The sequence below is a fragment of the Monodelphis domestica genome, chromosome 1 (genome assembly GCF_027887165.1).
Source record: "Monodelphis domestica isolate mMonDom1 chromosome 1, mMonDom1.pri, whole genome shotgun sequence".
Classification (NCBI taxonomy): domain Eukaryota; kingdom Metazoa; phylum Chordata; class Mammalia; order Didelphimorphia; family Didelphidae; genus Monodelphis; species Monodelphis domestica.
Window position 1 is genome coordinate 484416212 of NC_077227.1, and position 22060 is coordinate 484438271.

Here is a 22060-nt window from a genome sequence, read left to right on the forward strand (position 1 = left end):
TCATTTTAGTAATAAATTGACCAGAGTGCAAATGAGAGAGAATATTTCCACAGGTCTCTAAGGGATTTTATTCATAGACTAACCCTCTCCATGGTCCAGGTGGGAATGAAGGATTCCTTACCAAACTGTAGTGAGAAATATATGTATGGAAGAGAAAAAAATGATAATTTTTCCTTTGCTGTTGTAGAGTATACTTCTATATATGACATAGGGAAATGAGCATCCCTGTGGAGAGTGCTTCTTTCTAGAAATGGAATACCTGCCTTGGATAAACACAGGTGATGCCTTTGGACAGAACTAGAGAAACTCAGACAATCGTTTGCTAATCAGCTCCTTTTCCCAGACTCCTTGTGGACACCTCTCTTCTACTGGCATTTGTCATTCACCCAAGCCATAGTTAAATTTAGCTTACCCAGTATCTGATGGAAATTCGGATGCAAAGACAAGTCTCATTAGTGCTCCAATCCTAAGCCTTCTCTTGGCTGGACTTGGCTAGTGGGGTGGAAGAGGAGAAACCTTCTATGGGTAGCTCATCCATCCATTTTACATTCATTCTTGCTAGCTTCCATTTGTGGGTGAGGGTAGAAATGAATTCATACCTTATCTCCTAATCTAGATGTCTCTTGTTTAAAGCCTGCAGTCTCCTGTGTGCCTAGAATATTACTCATTCATCATCTCTACTTTTTAGATTCCCTACTTTCTTCCAAAGTACAGCACAAATGCTTCTACCTAATGAAGTTTCTCTTGATTCCCTAGCAGCTAGTGATCCCTATCCCCTAATTACCTTGTATTTTATATGCATTTTATATATACCTATAGCATACATGTTGTCTCCTCCAATAGAATATAAGCACATTTGAAGGTTAAGTCTTTCATTTTATCTTTCTATTCTCAGAACCTAGCACACAGTCTAGAAAATAGCAGGTATTTAACAAATGCTTGTTGAGAGACTAATTGGCTAAAAAAAAAAAATACAAGCAAGTTCTGGTTCTCAGAAATATAATCTTGAATTCCAGTGGAGATGAATCAGAAAGGATGCAGAATAGTCCATCTTGAAGGCAGGTGAGGGGAAGGAAGGCTATCTGGGCCATGCTGGGGAGTGTGAATCTGTCTATATGGAATGCATTTGCAGTCCGAGAGGATTCAGTTTCACTGGAGCTGCTGTGATGCCTCTCCTGGATGATTATCCTCCAAGTTGGTCCCCACTTCTCTTTATACTCAGGCTACCCAGAATACAACATCCTCTTAGTCGCATCGGCGCAATTAATGCACAGCTACAGCTGGTTGAAGGGGACCAAATCCATCGCACAGGTGATTTGGTTCCTTTTTACCAGCTTTAGCAAAGCATTGGGCTTCTGGGTCCATGCAGGAGGATGGGGACAAGGCCATGAAGGACATGTCACTTCCTGGATCTTCCATTGCTGGGTTATTCCAATAAAGAGTTGCTTCCAAATGGCTTCATTTTCCAGACTTCTTGGATTTACTTAAACTAGTTAGTGATAAGATCTGTGAGCAGGAAAGCTGTACATAATAGAAAGTTTAATGGACATAAAATTCCTTTGCTACCTGGGAGACCTCCAAGCCCCTGCCCATCATCTTCAAGAGCCAGAGATGTTCTGGAACTGTTAAAAGAAACCATCGTACTTAGTCCCATCACTTGCAATTAGTTCTAATCTCTTTCCATCACCCCTTCCTTGATATTACCATGTGGCAGGCTCACTAAGCTTTCATATGGTTTGCAGGGGAGATTAAAAAAAATTGTTAGCACCCTATTTGGAGGAGTTTCTTAGTTGATTAGGCTTTTGGAAGATGCCATATGTACTTACCAAAAAACCTCAGGATCATTGATACCTGGTTAGAATTGGGATTTGAGGGAGAATAGTATAGTGTAGATAGTGGAAATTATGTCCAACTTAGAGTCAGGGAGAGAACCCTGAATTCTGCCTTGGATACTTGCTAGTTATATGACTATGAACAGTTACAATCTCTCTGGACTTCTATCTCCTCATCTACAAAATAGGAATAATGACACTTGTACTACCTCCTTTACAGTGCTTGTTACTAGAAAGTACTTTGGAAATCATAAAGTGCTATTGAAATGCTAATAGATATTATTGGGGGGGGAGGAGTAACTAGGTTCCTACCAAAGACAATTAAAGTTAGAATGATAAGGCACAAAGTGTAAGAAGTGTTTCTTCAAGCACCAATTCACCTGCATATCAGGAATATAGACAAGGAGGAGAAATAGCTTTTAAAATAATTGAAATGCAGGACAGCCACTGCAGGAGGACATACTGTTCTCTGCCAGGCTGTGTGTGGTACAGGCCAGAAAGGGTGATTGAGAGCTCCCACTCCATCACTCTTATCTTCTAAAACACACCACCAGCAGAGGCCATTGTTCCATAACATACTGGGCACTCCATGAAGAATGGGAAACAGAGAGACAGTCAGACAGAGAGAAAGCAAGAGAGAGGCAGAGAGAGAGACACACACACACACATACAGAGAAAGAGAGACAGAAATAAACAAGGAGAGAAAATTGGGAGGAATAGTTACAGAAATGACCTTACCAGATCATCAGGGGACATTTCAAGGACATATTTTGAACTGGAAAGGGAGGAGATCTTAGTTCTCTAGTTCAGGCTCTATCAATGTCAAAATATGACTGCTTGCTCATGAGGCATTCTAATTCTCCTCAATGACAAGCTTTCTGGAAACTGAGGAGTTAAAGCATAACCCTGAGTTTAGGACAAAGAGAGAGAGAAAGCTGAAAGATTGCAAACTTGGCTCTTAGAAGTGTCTGCATAAAATATTTGAAATCAATGTGGACTTGGGAGGGGGTGGGGTGAGGGTCACATTCGTTTAAATGAGCTGCACTGAGTCAGAGTAAGAGATTTCCTTTTTAGAAAATTAGTTTTCCTACCCAATGTGCCATTCATCAAAAATAATGATGTTTTGGTGGGAAAAGACTTTGGCCGCAGTGGAGACATGATGCCCCATTCACAGAGATTTCTCTTGATGCCTCCTTAGAAAACAAGGGCATTTTAGTAGGTAAAGGTAGAGAGAGAGCATGTATTTGATTTGCATTTGAAGTAAAGATAAATTATCACATAGAGAAGTTTCCTTCCTTCCCTCTCCCGCCCCCCCACAACTTCCAAATGCTGCCATAAACTGCTATCATTGGGGGTATCTATCTTGAGTCATATAACAGCAGTGGGTATGGTCTACATAAAAGTATCCACATTCTCATTCAGTTTTCCTCTGACCAAGAGAACACATTTGTGAGATGATTGGCCATCATTAAGGGTGTAGCCCAGAATAAATGGGAGTTGTCAGGAGTTCATATCCATAACTTTGGCCTCATTAGCTCTGAACAACTGAGTATACAAGCCACATATACAATGGGCTAACTGGTTAACATGAGTTGAATCACACGCACCCACACATTGGTCTAGAAGGGATTAACCCTTGACAGAGAACATTCTGGATATATTTCCTTGATCTATGTAGCAGAGAGGAGAATGGGAGCCAGGAAGATAGCTGATTGCATTACTCCTCTTTTACAGTAACTTGACTGATGAGTGTTATAAAGAATGGCTAAAACTGGTCTGGCAAAACAAAACAAAACAAAACAACAAAAACAGGGATAAACCAAGATTCTTTCTATTCCAGACTACTGGTGACTTTGAATTTACTCTTCCATCAAAACCTTCTCCTTCTCTGCCCCTTCTCTTCTCCACCTGTCCAAATCCTTTTTGTCCTTCAAGGTTCAGTCTCACCTCATATGAGAAGCCTTCCGTGATCATTCCAGCCCAAGGGGATTGCTCCTTTCTTTGAAACTCTGACACTTCTGGATTGTACTACTCATTCCTATCCTGACTTGTAGCATCTCTTGTACCATTATCAGAGACTCTTCCTATAATAATGATGCCTTATTATCCCAACTCACATCTCTGAGATCCTTGAGGAAACAGCTCATGTCTAACTCTTCTGTAGTTCCCAGAGGGACAAGCAAAGGAGTCCAAGCTCAGCAAGTGCCCAGCAAATGTCCACTACAAACAAATAATAACAGCAGCCATTTACATTGTCCTATAAAGTCCACAAAGTACTTGACATTTCATTTTTACATCATTAAATCATCTCAACAATTCTGAATGGTGGCACTTAACTATAGGTATTGTCAAGCACAAAGCCTGGAACACAATAAACATTTAATATATGTTTGTTGATTGATTTTGCCTTTGAGGAAACTGGAGCTGAGAGAGGATCAGTAACTTGTTTGTGGTCACACAGCTGGGAGCAAAGGTGAGACTCAAATTAGGATTTCTCCTGACTTTAATTCTAATATTATTTCCAACAAACCAAGATGCCAATCACTGATTTGTTTTTGGTTTTCTATTAGAGCTTGGTAAGCCCAAAGCTGAGCAAGGCTTTTCTATTCCTACCTTTAAGACTTTCTTTATGTTATTACCACTATTTGAGATGCCCTCCTCTCTCCTTTTCTGCTCTCTGTCTAGAATCTGCCACCCTTTTGGCAAAACTTTGCTAAGATGCACCATCCTGAGGAAGCTTGTGCTATATCCCAGCACCTGGAAAGTGACAACTTCATGCTATATCTCCTTCATGCTTATGCTCAGTCTGGACTTTTCAGCGATGGTTTTTAAGGGCTCTTAAATCCTTTACCTTTGCGTGTTACATCTTTTTCCCAAGTCATCTCTCCAAGGACATGAATTGAGTCTCCCTGTCAGGTTGGGAAGACACTGTCTATTTCTTCTGGCCAAACACATGACACATTAGTGTTGTTGGCTAGAATACACTAGAACCCCTTATAATGCTGTCCTTGAACAGGGGAGAGAAGGGCATAGCAGTCAGTACTAAAGTGACTAGTCAGACCATCTTAAAATGTAATCCTTTGAAATTCCAGAATCTAGACACGTCGGAATTGGGTTCAATACAATCATTCCTTAAAACTACGAAATGAGAAGATTAGTCCCAGTAGTCTCTAAATTCCATTTGCTCCCTAGCATTCTGTGATTCTGCAATTTGGAATCCTATTCGACAGGCTCTATATAGTACTATCTAGTTCTATATAGTTGTACAGTTCCAGGGTAGGAGATTTTATACATTAAAAAGGATCTCAAGATGCTTCCTATCGGGGTGAATGAAAATCCTGGTTCTGAGAACATACCTATCCTGTTTTAGTATTGAGTGACAAGATCTGGGTGGAAGGATACAGTGCAGACCTACGCTAGCTTGCAAGGGCCTTCTACTCTATCTGGATATGCTAATGAAGATGTGTTATAGACAGCACAGTCAGGCTCAAGAATTTATCACCAATTGTCAATATTCCTAATGAAGCGGAAGATTTGACATGCAATAGAATTAGCTCATATTGAACCACAGCTCAGTCCCTCCCTGCCCAAATCAAAGCTTTTGCCACAATGCTTCTCTCCTACCCTGCATGCCATGATGGCCTCCCACACAGAAGAGACTGCTGGTCTTTATCTAAATTTTTTTAAGTCATCTTTAGGGTCGACACATTCACAATTTGTCATTCTCAAATCCAATCAGAAGGCAAAAACCCAGCCATACTCAACATTGATTTTTCTCCAGCTTTATCTTAATGAAGTGCATATTCCCTCAGTAATTAGCTTCAGGACTCTCCCTCCTCCCTTACAGTTAATGTGTTATTTGATTTCCATCCAAACATCTCTAAATCTAAAGGAACTTCCCAAAAATGAAATGACCTTTGGTAATACAGTAAAATCTCTTATGTACTGTCCAATTTTCTTATCTAAATGCTCTTTCTTCCTGGATCTCTGGATAGACACTGCCTGCTGCTGGGATGATGCTTGAATCAATCTCTGGTCTGCCCTACATCCCCCCATTCTAGGCTTTTTAGAAACCAAAAGATAAATAAATAAATAAATGAAAGCAAACCAATGCACATTTGGTGCCCAGAGTCATCGATTTGTTTCAATTATGGGGGTTGGGGGTGGAGAATAGGCACTATCTCATTATCGTGGCCAAGATAAATTAGGCCTCTCTACCAACAAATTCTTCAGTACTGGAGGCCCCAAATTGGCTAAAAATGTCCAATTATTTTCTGTGCCCTTCCCATGTCCCCTCTTTTCAGACCCACTTTTACTCAGTTAGTTGTATGAGTTACCATCTCATGTCTCCACCAAACTGTAAGATCTATGAGAATAGAGACTAGTCTTGTTTGTACTTTGCACATTTTTCAACAAAGAACATGTTAGGTGCTCAATAAATGTTCATTTGCTCTTTAGTGCGGCTTTTAATTTTACTGCTACAGAAAAAACAAAAAACAAACAAAAAAAAAACTCCTACATAAACAGGGTTGTCTGTGCTAAAAGGGTTACCTTTCTTGAAAATGGAAGCCTTGGTTTTATTTACTTGAAGAAAGAAAAGGAAAATGTAAAAGGCAAAAACAAAACCACAGAATCTCACTTTCATTGTTGGAAGGTATTTCAGTGGCCATTACTGAAAAAAGAATCCTTATTACCCCTTGCCTGCTAAATAGTCCTTGAAGTCACCTGGACAGTTACTTAATTTTTAGGCAATTTCTTAATTGTCATCTAGAAGCCTTTCAGCAAGGGGCAATACACTGCCTCTTTACGCAGTGCATTCCACTTTTGGACAGCTTTAATTACTAAAACTTTTCCCCCTCTGACCTCAAGCTAAAGTTTGTCATTTTGTAACTTCTAGTTAGTGCTCCAAGTTCTATAGGGAATTCTAGTCCTCAAAAACCAAATTTCCTTGAAGTTAGGGTCCTTTTATTATTTTTTTTTCTTAAACCCTTACCTTCCATCTTAGAATCAATATTGTTTCTGGTTCCAAGGCAGAAGAGTAGAATGGGCAAGGTAACGGGGGTTAAGTGACTTGCCCAGGGTCTCACAGTCAGGAAGTGTCTGAGGCCATATTTGAACCTAAGACCTTCTGTCTCTAGGCCTGGCTCTCAATCCAGAGTCACCTAGCTGCCTTCAGAGGTTAGGGTTCTGATTTTTCTTTTAAATTTGAAAAGGTTGAAGCTACTTCACTTCTACCATCTATCTAACCTTAATCTGATTTCTGCAGATTTATTTTCATACATATACCCTATACTAGATCCAGGATCCACTGCACCACCTAGCTGCCTTTCTAAATTTCTTCTATACTGATTATTCCTCTCTGTCACTTTTTTAACATCCTAGTTTATAATACAACTTTGTATACTTGCATTATTTCCTCTGCTAGACTTAATGCATAATGGCACAGACAGTACCTAGTTCACCTTTTTCTTCAGTTTTAAATATTTTTCCCCCAAGACCGAATATTTAAAAAGTCCCTTTTGGGGAAAAGGAGGAATTTATTTTTTATCCTCACCTCCCTTAGTTTTATATCTACTACTTCTTTTGAACCTCACAACAACCCTGGAAGGTAAACAGTACTCAGAAAAGGTTTGTTGAATGAACAAATGTGTATTGTTGTGTGTGTGTGTGTGTGTGTGTGTGTGTGTGTGTTCAGATGGAGAATGGGGAGAGCCATTTCCTGCTCATTTGCAGAACATGACCATGGTTTGAATTTTGAATCAACCTATCAAGCAGCTTCCATGATTTGCTTCATGTATTGGACAAAATGCCAGAGGCTGTCTCCTTAGTGTCTTTCTCCTATCATCCTGTCAGTCCCTTCAAAAATCTGACTGGGATTAAGAGTATTGAGTAGGGAGGATGTTTCTTGTTTATTCTAGTTCTTGAAATCATGTTTCCATTTAGGTTGGCAAGTATTAAGCTTGGTGTGATGTTGGATTTGTAGTTGGTAGACCATACTTGGCTCATACTAATTATTGAGCTCTGACAAAGCCATTTCTCCTCTTGAGACCTCAGAGTACTCTTCTGCAAAATCAGTCTAATAACACCATGACCTCCTGGCTTCTTAGGGTTGCTGTGGTGTCTTTTTAGCCTTTTCTTCACCTTCCTCTCTGATGAAAGAAGGCTACAAATTTCTTACATTCTTTGCCCAGCCACACCGGTGACCACAGCATCATAGCTTTAGAGCTTTCATATAGCCCAGAGAAGTCATAAAGTCTAATTCCCTCATTTTACATATAATACAATGGAGGCCTAGAGAGACCTGAAGACTTGTCCAAGGTTATACAGAGTGTAGTGGGCAGCTAGGTGGCACAGTGAATAGAGTGCTGGACCTAGTGTAAAGCAGACCCATCTTTCTGAGTTCAAATCTGGCTTCAGACCCTTCTAGCTGTGTGACCCTGGAAAAGTCACTTAACCCTCTGCCTCAGTTTCTTTACCTTTAAAAATAAGCTAGAGAAGGAAATGGCAAACCACTCTAGCATTTTTACCATGAGAACCCCAAAAGAGGTCACAAAGAGGTGGATACAACTGAAATTGACTGAACGACAACAACAGGAAAAAAGTAGAACAAGTATTTGAATTCAGCTCCCCTGATTCCAATCCTAACACTTTCTGCTGAGTCATGCTGCTTGTCAAGTTCATGTCCTTTCAGGTCTACTTTCTATAAAGTCTTTGGAATCCACAATTCCATGTACCTTACCTATATTTTCTGTTCTAGCTGGCCAAGAATATACACGAGTTTATATCTCTTCTTCCCTGCTCTCCACTTCTCACAATGCTCCTCATCAGCTACATTATCTTAACTCTGTTCCCAGATTGGATTCTCAAAGCAGAGAACACAGTGGCCCACCCTACTTTGGGTTGTGGACAGGCAGCCCTCAGGCCTGAACTTTTGACATTTCACAAGGCTAAAATTACATCTTTGAAATGCCACCTTTCCCCGATTCCTTATCATTCCTCCTACTCCCATCTTTGCAAGCCTTGACATTGATGTTGTGCAGAAAAGAGGCTACTCGAGGCTGACAGCTGTGCTGGGGTGCTGCTGGCAATAGACCCCTGGCCTTGGTTTTATGGGATATTTAAAGCCTGTATTCTCTCTGAAACCACTGTGGAGAATAAGGCAAATGAAGTCCACCACCTATTCATTAAGCAATTTGTCTCTCATTAAGGGAGAAAAGGGAGATTAGTAGCTGAAGCCTTCTCTCCATTGTCAGCTTCCTCAGGAAATTTCAAACATCAGGATCTTGCCAATGTAGCCGGGTCAGGCAAGAAGAAAAGACTCTTAAAAACCATTCATCTGAAAGGCAGCTACATTTGTATCCTGGGGAAAGTCTTTTCTCCCAGCCCCCGACTGTAACAATCTCTCTCTCTCTCTCTCTCTCTCTCTCTCTCTCTCTCTCTCTCTCTCTCTCTCTCTCTCTCATTTTAACTAAGGTACTAAAAGAGAATGAAGCCGTTCACTAATACAGTTTGTGCATTTTATGAACCAAACAATTAAATAGGTTTTAAAACATCTGCTGACTGAATAATCCCATACAGGGAGGTACACTCAGCATTTTTAAACAGCAACTGATACAAGATCCTGCTTCATGCTGCAAAACACCAGAAGTCCTGTTAAAATCAATAGAAAATTAGATGCTATGAAAATGCAATATGTGTCCAATTAGTTATAATTGGAGCAAATGGTGATGTATATAAACTCTTGGAGTAAGATGTATTTGCCTACAATTCTCCCTGCCTGTTTTCTGCACGGGGCTGCGTTGGCAGGCCTCTCCTCTGATGTATTCATAACATGAATGATGAGCCAGCTAATACACATATGGTAACTGTTATCTGATTATGGTGTTACAGGGGGAGTCTTTCAGATTCTTCCATGCAGGGCCCAGAGGCTAAGGGGCTGAAGTCTCTGTCTTACCTCTGATACATTGGCCAAATTATTCCAGGGAACTTGCTTGAGGATCAGGAGAAAAGAGTCAACTGGGCAATTGGAAGGAATGGGGACATTTCTGAGCAGTATTTTAAAAGAATCATAATTCTGACCAGGCTTTCTAAACTGAACAGTTCCCCCGACCTGTCAGTCAATGAACATTTATTCCATGTTCTTTCCTTTTGTTACAAGAACCTCTGGGTATTCTAGGGTAATCTCAATCCTCAGTTACTTTCTCTCCACCTATTTCCCTCCACTCTATCCTACCCACTCTAGTCACAGGCATCTTCCTAGCACACAGCTTCTATCCTGTGTCTCCCTCTTTCAAAAAACTTTTCAATGGGTCACCACTGCCTATGAGATGAAGTGAATACTCCTTACTAAGCCTGGCATTCAAGAGACTTCACAAGCAGCCTCAATCTTTCTAGCCAGCCTTAAGAGTGAGTCACTTTCCTATATGGAACCTAACTGGATTGACTGTTTGAAGTTCCTCCTACATAGCCCAGTTTTACAACTCCAGCTTTTGTTTATATTGGTCTTTGTCTAGGATTCACTCTAGTTTGCGTTTGCCTTTTGAAATCTTATTCATACTACTAAGTCTGACATGAACATCACCCACTCCATAAAGCTGTCCTTGATTTTTCCCAATTGTTCCTTCCTCTACCAAACTTCCTTAAAACTTTCTTTCAAAAACAACCATTATTTCAGTGTCACTTTAAACATTGCAAAGCAGATGGTATGAATTCCCTCATTTAAGCTCCTAACAACCCTGTGAGATAGATCATATAGATATCTCCATTTTAAAGGTCAAGAAACTGAGTTAATAGAGGTCAACTGACTCGCCCATGTTCACACAGGTAGGAAATTACAGAGACAAAATATGAGCGCAAGTCCTTCTGACTTCAGCTCTAATACTTTATCTAATATGTCATCCTTGTGAAATATCATATTCCACCTGTTACTGTATCATCCTCTGCTAAGTTTCTTAAGGGAAGATACAATGTTTTAGTTATCTTTCTCCCCTATCTCTCTGGAAATTCTTCCTGAAGCGAATTTAGTTGAAGAGGGCAGTTAACCCTGAATGAGTTCCATTTCATTGATTACAACCTCACTCCCCCTTCACCCCACTCCTACAGAGAAAAGGGGAAAGGAGGTGCCAACCAAGGGGAACAGCATGCTGAGAGAGGGATCCCATCCTCGTAGCAAAAGATAGCCCATGGACAGACACACCTTTGTGACACGGCATTGGTGGAAGGCCACAAGGTATAAAGCTAGTTCGCCTTGGTTTTATGAGGATATTTAAAGCCTTTATTCTCTCTGAAACCACTGTGGAGAATAAGGAAAATGAAGTCCACCACCTATTCATTAAACAATTTGTATCACAAATTTGTATCACAAAATGTATCACAAGATCATGAATTTGGATGGAGAAAGGACCCTAGAAATCATCAAGTCCAATTTCTTCTTTTTTTAAATATAAGGATATTGAGGCTCAGTAATATTAAAAGACTTGCCTAAGTCAGTAAGCGTTGAAGATGGATTCAGACTCCTTTGTTCCTAACTTCAATTCTGGTGCCCTGGACACTTACCACACTGAAACTCCTTCTCTCTTACCCCACCAGAGGTTGGCACACTTACTGGCGCAGTTACAGCTCTCATCCCAGTATCTAGCATAAAGCCTTCCACAGAGTTGGTAGTGAAGTAATACATGTTGGATGTTAAAAGAAGAAAAGTCAACTCAGAGAGCATTTACTAGACCAATCACAAATAATCATTGTCAGGAAGCAGAATTCCTTTTGGAAACCATGTCTCTTCACACTCATACTAGATTGCCCTGTGCTATAGGGATGGATTCATCCATTTGAGATGCCTCCCCTACTCAACCCTGTATCCTTCCTTATATTGCCACAGTTAGTAACAGAACTCAAAACTCAGGACATTAAAGAAAAATATAGAATAAAAACTTAGAGGCAGAAGGGATGTTAAAGATCACCTTGTGCAAGCCTGTCATTTTAATAAACAGGGAAACTGAAGTCCAGAAATTTGAATTGACTTGACTAAGTTTCTGTAGAGCTATGATTTAAAATCAGCTGCTTCCACTCCAAATCCAGTGCATTTATTATCAACTCATACTATCTAGAAGCTATAATAAATAGTATTATTGCCTTTTCTTATCTACTGCCACAGGGAATAGGACTCTAATTAGTACCTGTATTCAGAGTCATTTTACTTCAGAATTTTAAGGATCTAAGATTTCATCAGGGCGGACAGATACTTCTTCCACCAATGTATGCCACAGCCTTCCCATCTTTTAGGGAATAGTTTTGTGAATTGCAGTGGCCAAAAAAAATCAACCCCTCAAAACCCACCACTTATTGTCTAATAGGGTGACAAACCTTTTTGCTCTTTACTAGGCTCGATGTTGGTTGACAGAGAAAATAGTTAAAGTAGGAAATGAGTTATATATAATTAGTTAAAAGAAGAGTGTCTAGATGATCCCAATGAGGGGTCTTCCCTACTCAGCCTTTGTTCCCTTGCCAATATTGACAACATTCCCCCCCTCCCTGAAATTACCCACAGAGATCAATTCCTGGATCTCTATCTCTTCACTATAGAGATGTGTCCTGTATTATCTACCTGTGTTCTGAAACTTCTGTGTGTGTGCATGTGCATGTGTGTGTATGTGTCAAGGTTTAGGGTTTCTCCTACTCTCCAACTAAATTTGCCTGAGAAAGTTGACTCAAGGTCACCTTTCATGCTACTTGCCCAAGAATGCAAGATTCCTTTACATAACAGAATTCAGAATAGGAAGATCCCTTCCTACTCCAAATGTATAATCCTATGATTTTCTTTAGCTTTCTGAGATGAGATTTCTATTAATACAATCTCTCTTTGGGCCTGTTAGCAGCTACTGAGGTTGTTTAAAGTTGGAGCTGACTTGGGAAAATTTGAGCACTATACTCTTGTTCCAAGATTTCCTAGTTCCCAAGAAGAAAGCTTAAAGATGATCTCAGTCAAACCCCTTCTTTTACAGATGGAGAAACTGAGCCTTAGGCAAGAGACATGCATTGCCAAATGTTTTACAGTGATTGAATGGTAGAACCAAGACTAAAATCCCAGTTTCTCTGTCAAATATTCAAATATGGCAGGTGGAGGCAGACATAACATTGCAATATTATACTTATTGCTGAGTAAAAGGGCTTCCTATATTATAAGCCCCTGTGATGAAATAGTCAGAGAGAGAGAGAGAGAGATCATACCTAGTATAAGGGTGACCAAAGGCTGCTAAGAGGCTGCCTGGGATGCACTATTATGTCCACACTCAACATGGAGTGGAATGGCCTAGAGGACTTATACACATAATCCCCAATTCTCTCTGTTGCTTTCTTCACCCAATCTCTAGTCCCACTAAGAAAAGAGCATTAAAGGATCAGAGAATTTAGAGTTGGAAAAGATGATTTAGTTCAACTCCTTCATTTTAAAGATATAAAAACTAAAGGAAAGAGAAGGTTAGGACCTACCCAAGAGTCATACAATTGGAAACTAGTAGAGCCAGGATTCTTTTCCTGTTCTTTCCCCTAAAGCAGCCAACTAATTAGGGGGCACAGCAGAAAGGGGACTGGAACTGGTGTCAGGAAGACGTGAGTTCAAATCTAGCCTAAGGCATTCACTTAGTTGGGAGACCCTGGACAAGTCACTTAACCTCTGCCTGCTTTAGTTTCCTCCTCTGTAAAATGAGGATAAAATGCTGCTTATCTCTTGGGATTGCTATGAGGTTAAAATTACATTTATTTAGTGTTTTAAAAACCTGAAAGTACTACATAAATTCTGGCTGTTATTGTTGTTGTTGCTATTATGCTACAGAGTCTCTTAAGAAAAAGCATTGCAATGACCAACCATGGTTCCTTAGGACCGAAGATGAAGAATGCTATCCACCTCCTGACAGAGAGGTGATAGACTAAATATGCAGACTGAGACACACATTTCTGGATGTCCTCAATGTGGGAATTTGTTGTGCATGATTATGCATATTTGTTGCAAGGGTTTTTTCTTCATTTGTTTTCAGTGTGTGTGGAGAAAGAAAAGAAATACTTAACTTAAAAAAAAAAAAAACTCTTTCAGGCCTTGCTCTGCTTGTCTACCAAATGTATTTTCCTCTCAAGAGGGAAAAGGCTTTCAGATATCACTGACTGGGGTTTAGTCTCCTGCCTCTAGGTAGGTAAAAGTCTAAACTCTCCAGGAAAGATGGTTGTCAATTCCCTATTTGAAGATTTCCAGGGACAGAAATTCCTCCACCATCCTTGGTCACCCATCTCAGCATTCTGTCATCTTGATAATCAGAAAATCCATGTATTAATGTCTGACTGCAATATCTCTTGCTCTCAGGCATGCATACATATGCTCATATTCCTGATTTATTTTTTACCTATATCTTTTTTATTTTTACTTTATTGCCCATAAATATAAGAAATATCTGATCAGCCTCTTCTAATAAGTCTCTCTTCATATAGCTTTTTTTATTTTTAAAACTGGGTCTCCCTATTTTCCCCAAGCTGAAAGATCTAGGGCTACAGATGCATGGGCCAGATCCCACTACCAATCAGTATAGGAGCTTGACCTACTCTCTTTATGAGCTGGGCTGCTTCAGCCTTCCTTAATCAACAAGGTGGCTCCCTGCTTCTGGACAGTTAACTATATTGATGCTGAACTATCAAAGCTCATCAAAGCTCAGAACTCTTAGACTCAAGAGATCTCCCAACCACAGTCTCCCCAGAAGTAAAATTGACAGTATACACCACCATGCCCAACCTCTTTTTATGTTTTCAAATGCATACCTGTGATCAGCTCATTTTTTTCTGCTCAAAATCTTAAGTAAAATCCCACTTCATATTTTTTAAAAAATACAGACTCTCTCCTAAAAGTTCAGTCTCCTGGTACCATCTGGCTCCAACCTTTCTTGTCATATCATTTTCTTTAACATTTTCTATAATCCAGGCGACATATACTAGTTTTTCCAAGTGCTCATCTTACCCTCTCCAACCTCTGTGCATTTGTATAGACTGCTCCTCATGCCTAGAATGGACTTCCTCTTTATCTCTGTTTAGTTACATAAGCTTCTGATTAACTGTATGACCCTAGACAAGTTATTTAGCCTTCCTGACCCCTATTCCTCATTTGTAAAATGAGAGAGTTGGACTTGAAAGACTCTAAGATTCCTTTAAATTTGAAATCTATAATCCTATGATCTCTCCTTTGAAAACCCAAGTCAGGTAGTACCAGATCCTCTAAAAAATCTTCTCTAGCTGCTCATGGTGGCATACACCTGTCATCTTGACCAACATGGAGGCAATGGCTGATGGAATCTGTTGAGCATGGGAGTTCTGACCTGCAGTGGGCTATGCTGATCACACCAAGTTCAACATTAAAATGGCAAGTCAATGGAAGTAGGAGTTTCCTAAGGAAAGTTGAATGAACCTATTGTAGTTGAACCTTTTCTCAGTTCAATGCCCAGAGGGCAAATTCAAGCTTTCAGTGAGACCCCAGATTAGCTGGAAGAGTTGAAGGAGAAAGTGTTTGCATTTGGTGGCTGAACAGAGGGGTGGGGCATGCAAAAAAAAATGTCATCAGGCACTGGGAAGAGGGGAAAAGAGCAGCTCCCTGAGTGACTGCTTTGCATGTGTGCATCTTCACCAATGCTGGCCTATACCAAAAGTAGACTTTCTGGGCTAATCAGAGTGGGACTGGGTTTGTGAACACTTCCTGAACTTCTATTCTAGGCAAGATAGGGACACCAAGTCTTAAAAAAAAAAAGCTTAAATTAAATTAAAAATTTTAAGAAAAGCTATATTTGATTCTCCCATCCTCAGATGAATGAGAGGTCTCTGTCTTCATACTTTCTCAGGTCCATTTCTTGGGATCTCTTCTTTACCTTAACCTCAAATATACTTAGGGTAACTAGCTGGAGGATTTAGAAAGAATTCTGGGCCTGGAATTAGGAAGATTCATTTTCTGGAGTTCAAATCTGGCCTCAAATACTTACTAGCTGTGTAACCCTAGACAAGTCACTTAACCCTTTTCCCCTCAGTTTCCTCATCTGTAAAATGAATTGAAAAAGGAAATGGCAAACCATTCCAATATCTTTGCTAAGAAAACCTCAAGTGAGGTCATAAAGAATCAGACTTGACTGAACAACAACAAGAAACTATGATTATTTGTATATAAATTATATTCCCTCTCTTAGACTGTATTGGTACTTGAGGTCACTGATTGTTTTGTATTCATAATTTTTATGTCTAGCACTCAGCAGAGAACTTAGATTTAGCAGGCAATTGTTTCACTGAATATACTGAAAAGTTTTAAGAGTTGCCCTTTCGTTTTTTTCCCTGACAACCTCCTCCCATCCCTAATTCTTTCATCCTTTCCACCGCAGTTATATTCTTCTGAAGTACAGATCATAATAAATAGAAAAACAAAACAACCTTTTCCCATTATAATTCTTGATGCCATTGCAGGAGTTAGAGCCAGAAAGACCTTTGTTCAAATTCCACCTGAGATACCAGCAACTGTGATCCTGAAAAAGTTACTTAACCTCTTTGTGTCTGTTTTCTTCTACATAAAATGAGAAGTGAACAATGTCCTTAATGATTCCTTCTGGCTCTAAAATCTATTACCTTATATCTCACCCTATTTGGAGTAATTTTCAGCCATTCCTGCTAGACTAATTCAGATCTCTATCCTCCAGGGCAGTTAGAAATTTAGCTCAGATTTACCTAAAACTAGGTCTTCTAGAGAGTCCAGAGGTCTCAGATAATGATCTTCAGAGAATTTCCTGAGAATTCTTTTCTATACTCTCTTCTTTTAACTCATTTCAATTTTGCTACAGTCAAATTTTCTATACAACAAAGCTTTTAAAAAAGATTTAATTAAAAAGAAGCTTTAGCATGGCTTTTTTAAAAATCAGGTAGAACAAAGGATATTTCATTTGTTTTTAAAATTTTCTAAGATATTAAAAAAAATTTTTAACACAAAAATGACCCAATGTTACATTCTATGGCAACATTTCACCTATATTTCACTCAGTAACTACAAAATTAATTTTTAATTCCAGATTTCAGTTAATTATTAAAATTAATAGCAAAGAATCATGGCTCTTGACTTCTGTGGGTCATCTAGGAACCTCCTAGAAAATGATAGTTTTGCACATGTCATACCCCTAACCCCATCATTGTTGCACCTTTGGGGGTCATTGTTATTTTGGTTCCTCAAGAGGTCTTTGGAAAGGCCTTAAGTGAAGAGGGGAGGAAGGAAAGCCACTCCCAAATCAGAGTTGCTTCTCTTTGTCCTGCTGACTCAGCCAAACCCTGAACAAGAAAGGCTCAGAGTCAATCCATAACTTTTCTGTCTATTCAAAGAATGTATTATTTCTCAACACTGATAAAAGTTTAATACAGAGTTGCCTGGGTTTTTAATAAACTTGTCAACAAAAGAGCAAAGCAAATTGATGGGGCCCTTCCTAGAAATAAATTCGGCTTCAAATAGACCAAATGAGTGTGGAGGACAGGGAGGAGGGAGGTGGTAGAGGCCAGTTTTGCTGTTCTTTGCAAAAAAAAGGCAAGATAGATTTTTGTGTCTTATTACCTCAAAGATAGGGCCAACGGTAAAGCTGCTTTCATTTAAAGAAAGAAAGATGTTCAGCTTATAAGTGCATCCAAGAACCCTATGCCCCTAAAGAAAAAGGGGAGTGTGGAACCTAGGGGATTAAATTAATGGCAAATACATTCTGAGATAAGAAAATGCCATTTCTAACCTAAAGGATACCTCACCTCCCCACTCTTCACAGACTTATGAAAGTCCCCTGGTAAATGCAAACCAAACAGGGTCGATTTTATACTTGTTTATGGAGGTATCAGTGGGTAGTTTGTTTTTATTTCTGCACTTGATCTCAGCCAAAAAGATAAAAGGCAGTGGCAAAGTGATCTCTAAAGTCTCTTCCCGTTCTAAATCCAATGATCCTTTCTACTGACTCTATCCCATGAAGGAAGCCTGAGATTCATGTTCCCTTAAGTTTCCTCATTGAAAACTGTTACTTCAGAGGCAATAAGAAGCAGCCAGGTACACAGGGAAAGAGCTCTTGGGGTTAGGAGACTACCAACTTCAAATCCTGACTCTGACACTCATTAGCTCCATGAGCAAGTCATTTAATCTGACTGAGTCAGTTTCCTCCTTTAGAAGATGAGGGAAATAATGCTTGTCTCCAACTCGCCTCTAACGGTTGTTGTGAGAGAAAGCATTTTGTAAATCTTAAAGAACCATAGATATGTACGCTATGATCATGGAAGAAGATAAATTAGCACAAATTATAGCTACTCACAGAGCAGCAACACTGGGACCCAGTGCTACATAAATTAATTCACAACTAAAACCAACAGAGCTGATCAATAGGTTTATTTATATGTGTGTTTTTAAATAATGCAATAGATTTTTGTTCATTAATCCTAGAACAAATCAGACCTCCATATTTATCATTGTTTTGTAGGAATCAAGTGGCAGATTAGAAGATACATCTGTTTTTAGGGCCAGTTTTATGCATAGACGAAATAGGTGCCATCCCTATAATTTGAGAGGCACTTAGAAACCCTTGTCTTTGAAATCCTCCTAAATTTAGTTGCTGACATCCTACCAATAGAGCTTCATTTCCTGGATCAAGTTTTTGTACTGTTAAAATGCAAATAATCCTATAAGATGTAATAATAACATCTAACATTTCTATAGCATCTTACATTACTTGCCCACAGATCATATATATTGGAGGCCAGATTTGAACTGATGACTTCCTAACTTCAGAGACAGTACTCTATCCCCTGAGCTACTTTTCAATCATTAGTACTTAAATGTGAATTAATCTATTCCAAAGTCCTTGGAGATGGGGTTCTAAGAGATTACAGGAAGAATACTTTTTGGTGAAAAAGAGGATGAGTGTGAAGTCTGGAGAGACAGAGAGGATAGCCCTCATTAGATCCCCTCAGAAGGGACTTGAGATATGGTACAAGAGGTTAGGCTATAGATATCAAATTCCTAAGTAAATAATAATATCAAGGCAAGATGAGAGAAGAAGACAAAGGAGGAAAGGTATTGAATGGGCAGACTCAAGGAGAAAAGTCCTATGAGAGAAATAGTGTGTGCATGTATATGTACATACATATGCCTTGTATATATATATGTGTGTGTGTGTATGTGTGTGTATGTACTATATATATAAATATATTTATACACATACCCCTATACATTTAACTACAAATGTTGTTATTCAGTCATGTCTGACTTTTAGTGACTCTGTGGACCATAACACACCAAAACTGTCCATGGGATTTTCTTGGCAAGATTGTCTTGGCACTGGAGTGATTTGTCATTTCTTTCTCCAGTGGATTGAGGCAAGTAAATATTAAGTGATTTGCCCAGGATTACATAGCTTGTGAATACCTGAGACCAAATTTGAATGCAGGCTTTCCTGACTTCCAGGACCAGTGCTCCATCCATTGAGCCATCTAGGTACCTCCATATAAATACATATACTATATTTGTGTGTATATATGCATATATTATACATAAAAACTCCCATTTCACAGATGAGGCTCAGAGAGATTGGGTGATTTTTCCAAGGTCACACAGTTAGGAAGTATAAGAGTCAGAGTTTGAACTCACCCTTTCTAACTCCAAATCAGCTCTATCATAATGCCATTATAGCAGCTAGGTCTAAAAGATTATACATATATTGTTTCCTTTCTAAGGCCCTCCCCAATGTATAGTCCAATTTAGCATGGGCCTTTTTATTTTCAGAGTCCTTCCAAAGATAAATAGAGCCAAGGTCAGAGATACTAGAGGGAAACAGCACCCTAAACCATAAGGGCCAACATTGGCTATATGTCCTGTCCTTAAGAAGGACTTTGGTCTGAGCTGCCAATAGGGCACCAGACTTCCACTTAGAGCCACCCCTGTGTTGAAATGCCATTATCTCCCTTGCTTATACAAGGTGAGTGAAGGGATGGTAGGAAGAAGAGGAGGCATGTGGGAAGTACAGGATAGAATCAAACCAGTAGGGGGAAGAACAGAGGAAGCTCCCCCAGGTCCTGCCATAAGTCATAGGTTCTCAGATCTAATCCTTTTGCACTTCTATCTTGAGTACAAAGGGCCTCACATAATTTTCCTGGCCTCCATGTCATCTGAGTCAGATTTGGCCAGTTGGAACAGCTGAGAATGAAGACTATTTATATCAACGGTCTTATGGTCCTCTTGGCCTTGCAAGCATCCTCACAGTTGATGATGGCATGCTATCTAACACTGTCCATATCTGGGCATGGTGAGCTACTCAGCACATGACCCCTTGGAGCAGGGGTAAAGAGGTGGGGGAGTGGGGAGAGGGAAAAAGTATATCTGTTTTGTATGTCGATTGACCTTGAGGGCTCCCCTCATTCATTCAGGGGATCAGCCAGTACTTTCTCAGTACTGAGTCCTCCAGCCAGTAAGTGTTCTGTTCTGCTGACATTTACCTACTCCCCCTACTCCCCCCAAATGCCCTGGACTAATCTGTCTTGCCCAATCCCTATAGCTGTTTTACACTTTCCTTCCTGGCCCAAGCACCATTATGCTTGCACAGGGGTGTAGCCTTCCCACAATGAAGCAGAGAAACTTCCAGGGCTAGTTTCTGGGAAACTTTAGGGAAGTGGTCTCAACTCAGTATCTGAGAAGAACATAGAGCCACTGAGTATGAAAGCAATTTGGCTTACACATTGGGTACAAGTCTCCAAAGCAGCAAACTTTCTCAGTTAAGTTTTTGCCTGTAGAATCTAGAATGCAGTCTATATCTTTTTTTTTTTTTTGATCAAGGTATCTGTTTTTCTCTTAATTTTTTGTAGGTTCCAAAAGAGGCTGAAAAATCTCTGGCAGGGCAGGCCTGCGGATCTGGGTCCCATTCTTCCTAATGACTCTCGTCCGCACTTAAAACTCACCCCTTTTTCAGATAGTCCAAGTAACTTTACCCACCAGAACACTTCTCCAGACTATGTGCATACATTTCATCTATTTGGTTCCTATTGACATCAGTGAAAGCCCTCATGGCAATATATGAGGATTAAAATAACCAACTTGCAGACCCACACCAACCACAGCCTAGCACAATGCTACTATTTCTGAAAAGTGAAGTAGAGGCTGAATTTCCACCCTAAGTCAAGTATGGACCCAAGAAGATAGATATTTAAGGGAGCCTTGTAGCAATTGCTATCTCAAAGGGAAAAATTGCTTTGCAGAGTGGATGGTCACTTCTGCCTCTTCTAGCTAACTTTGGCTGGGGGCTCTCCAGCCTTTCTCGAAGAGCACACACCTTTACCTTGCTTGCCCTTGAAGCACCGCTCCGCATTCACCTCGCCTCATACTGCCTTCCACAGCCCCGCACTGCAGGAGTGGTCAATGCACCAAACGGAAACTCTCCCCACAGCTCCTGCAGCTCCCCAGCTCCACCCAGTTCTGTTCTGGCTTGTCATCTCTCCCAACAAGTGGTAGTCTGTCCTTATAAGCGGAGGGGAGTCAGAGAAGCCCTCCACTTGGAGACAAAGTCTCAGATTTATCATCTGTACCAGGCCGTCCTGGCCTCATCCTGAAGGTGTCCATTCGACCAAGCCCAGATGTTCCGCTGTAAGTTTCACAAAAGAGAAATCCCCAGGCTTTGAGCCTCATAATGAACATCCCCAATGAAGGTCTGCAACTTGGGAAGATGGTAGTCTTTCACATAAGAATAACACATGAGAAATTCTATATTTTGGCCTAATTTGTCATTACTAATCTCTAGTCAGCAGTGGCCGACATGTCTCTGGACATAGCCTTGGGGAAGTCCAGAGTTCTATGCAAGAGAGTTGGGTAGATGGATTCCTCACTTCATTCTCATGACCCATTCCCAAGGAGCTCTCGGAATGGAAAGGCAGCAAAAGGGAAACCCTACTAGAACAAAACGCAGAGAAAAGATTCAGCGAAAGGGATGGGAGAGGCTGAATGCTGCAAACAACCATGCAACTCTCAGCCACTCACCCCCTCCTCCTCCTCTTCCTCTTCCTCCACTTTCTCATCCTCCTCTTTTCCCACACATTTCATTTTCATTTCCATCCCTTGGCCTTGGCCAATTTATCCAGAGAGCGGGAGTTTCCCAACACTAACTTAGCACAAGAGACAGCAAGGCAAGCAAGGATGTCCCTGGAAGAAACCTGTATTTGTC

General features: G+C 40.1%; 2 long non-coding RNA genes and 1 other non-coding gene across 6 annotated transcripts in view; 1 reads left to right on the top strand and 2 right to left on the bottom strand.

Moving 5' to 3' along the window:
• LOC103102657 (uncharacterized) overlaps positions 1-21608 on the top strand; it is a 45292-nt gene extending 23684 nt beyond the window's left edge. The window contains exon 3 of the long non-coding RNA XR_008915424.1: positions 20712-21608. This is a non-coding gene — a long non-coding RNA (uncharacterized LOC103102657). The remainder of the gene's footprint in view (positions 1-20711) is intronic.
• LOC103102299 (uncharacterized) overlaps positions 1-22060 on the bottom strand; it is a 35674-nt gene that overhangs the window by 3135 nt on the left and 10479 nt on the right. For 3 of the 4 annotated variants that reach the window (XR_008915421.1, XR_008915423.1, XR_008915422.1), the window contains exon 3: positions 45-22060. This exon is cut by the window's right edge and continues 5964 nt beyond it. The exons of the other annotated variant lie outside the window; for it this stretch is intronic. This is a non-coding gene — a long non-coding RNA (uncharacterized LOC103102299). Of the gene's footprint in view, positions 1-44 lie in introns of those variants that run through there. 4 annotated transcript variants of the gene reach the window in all.
• Positions 1277-1336, bottom strand: MIR133A-2 (microRNA mir-133a-2). The gene has a single exon (NR_127685.1). It is a non-coding gene; the product is annotated as a microRNA mir-133a-2 (primary transcript).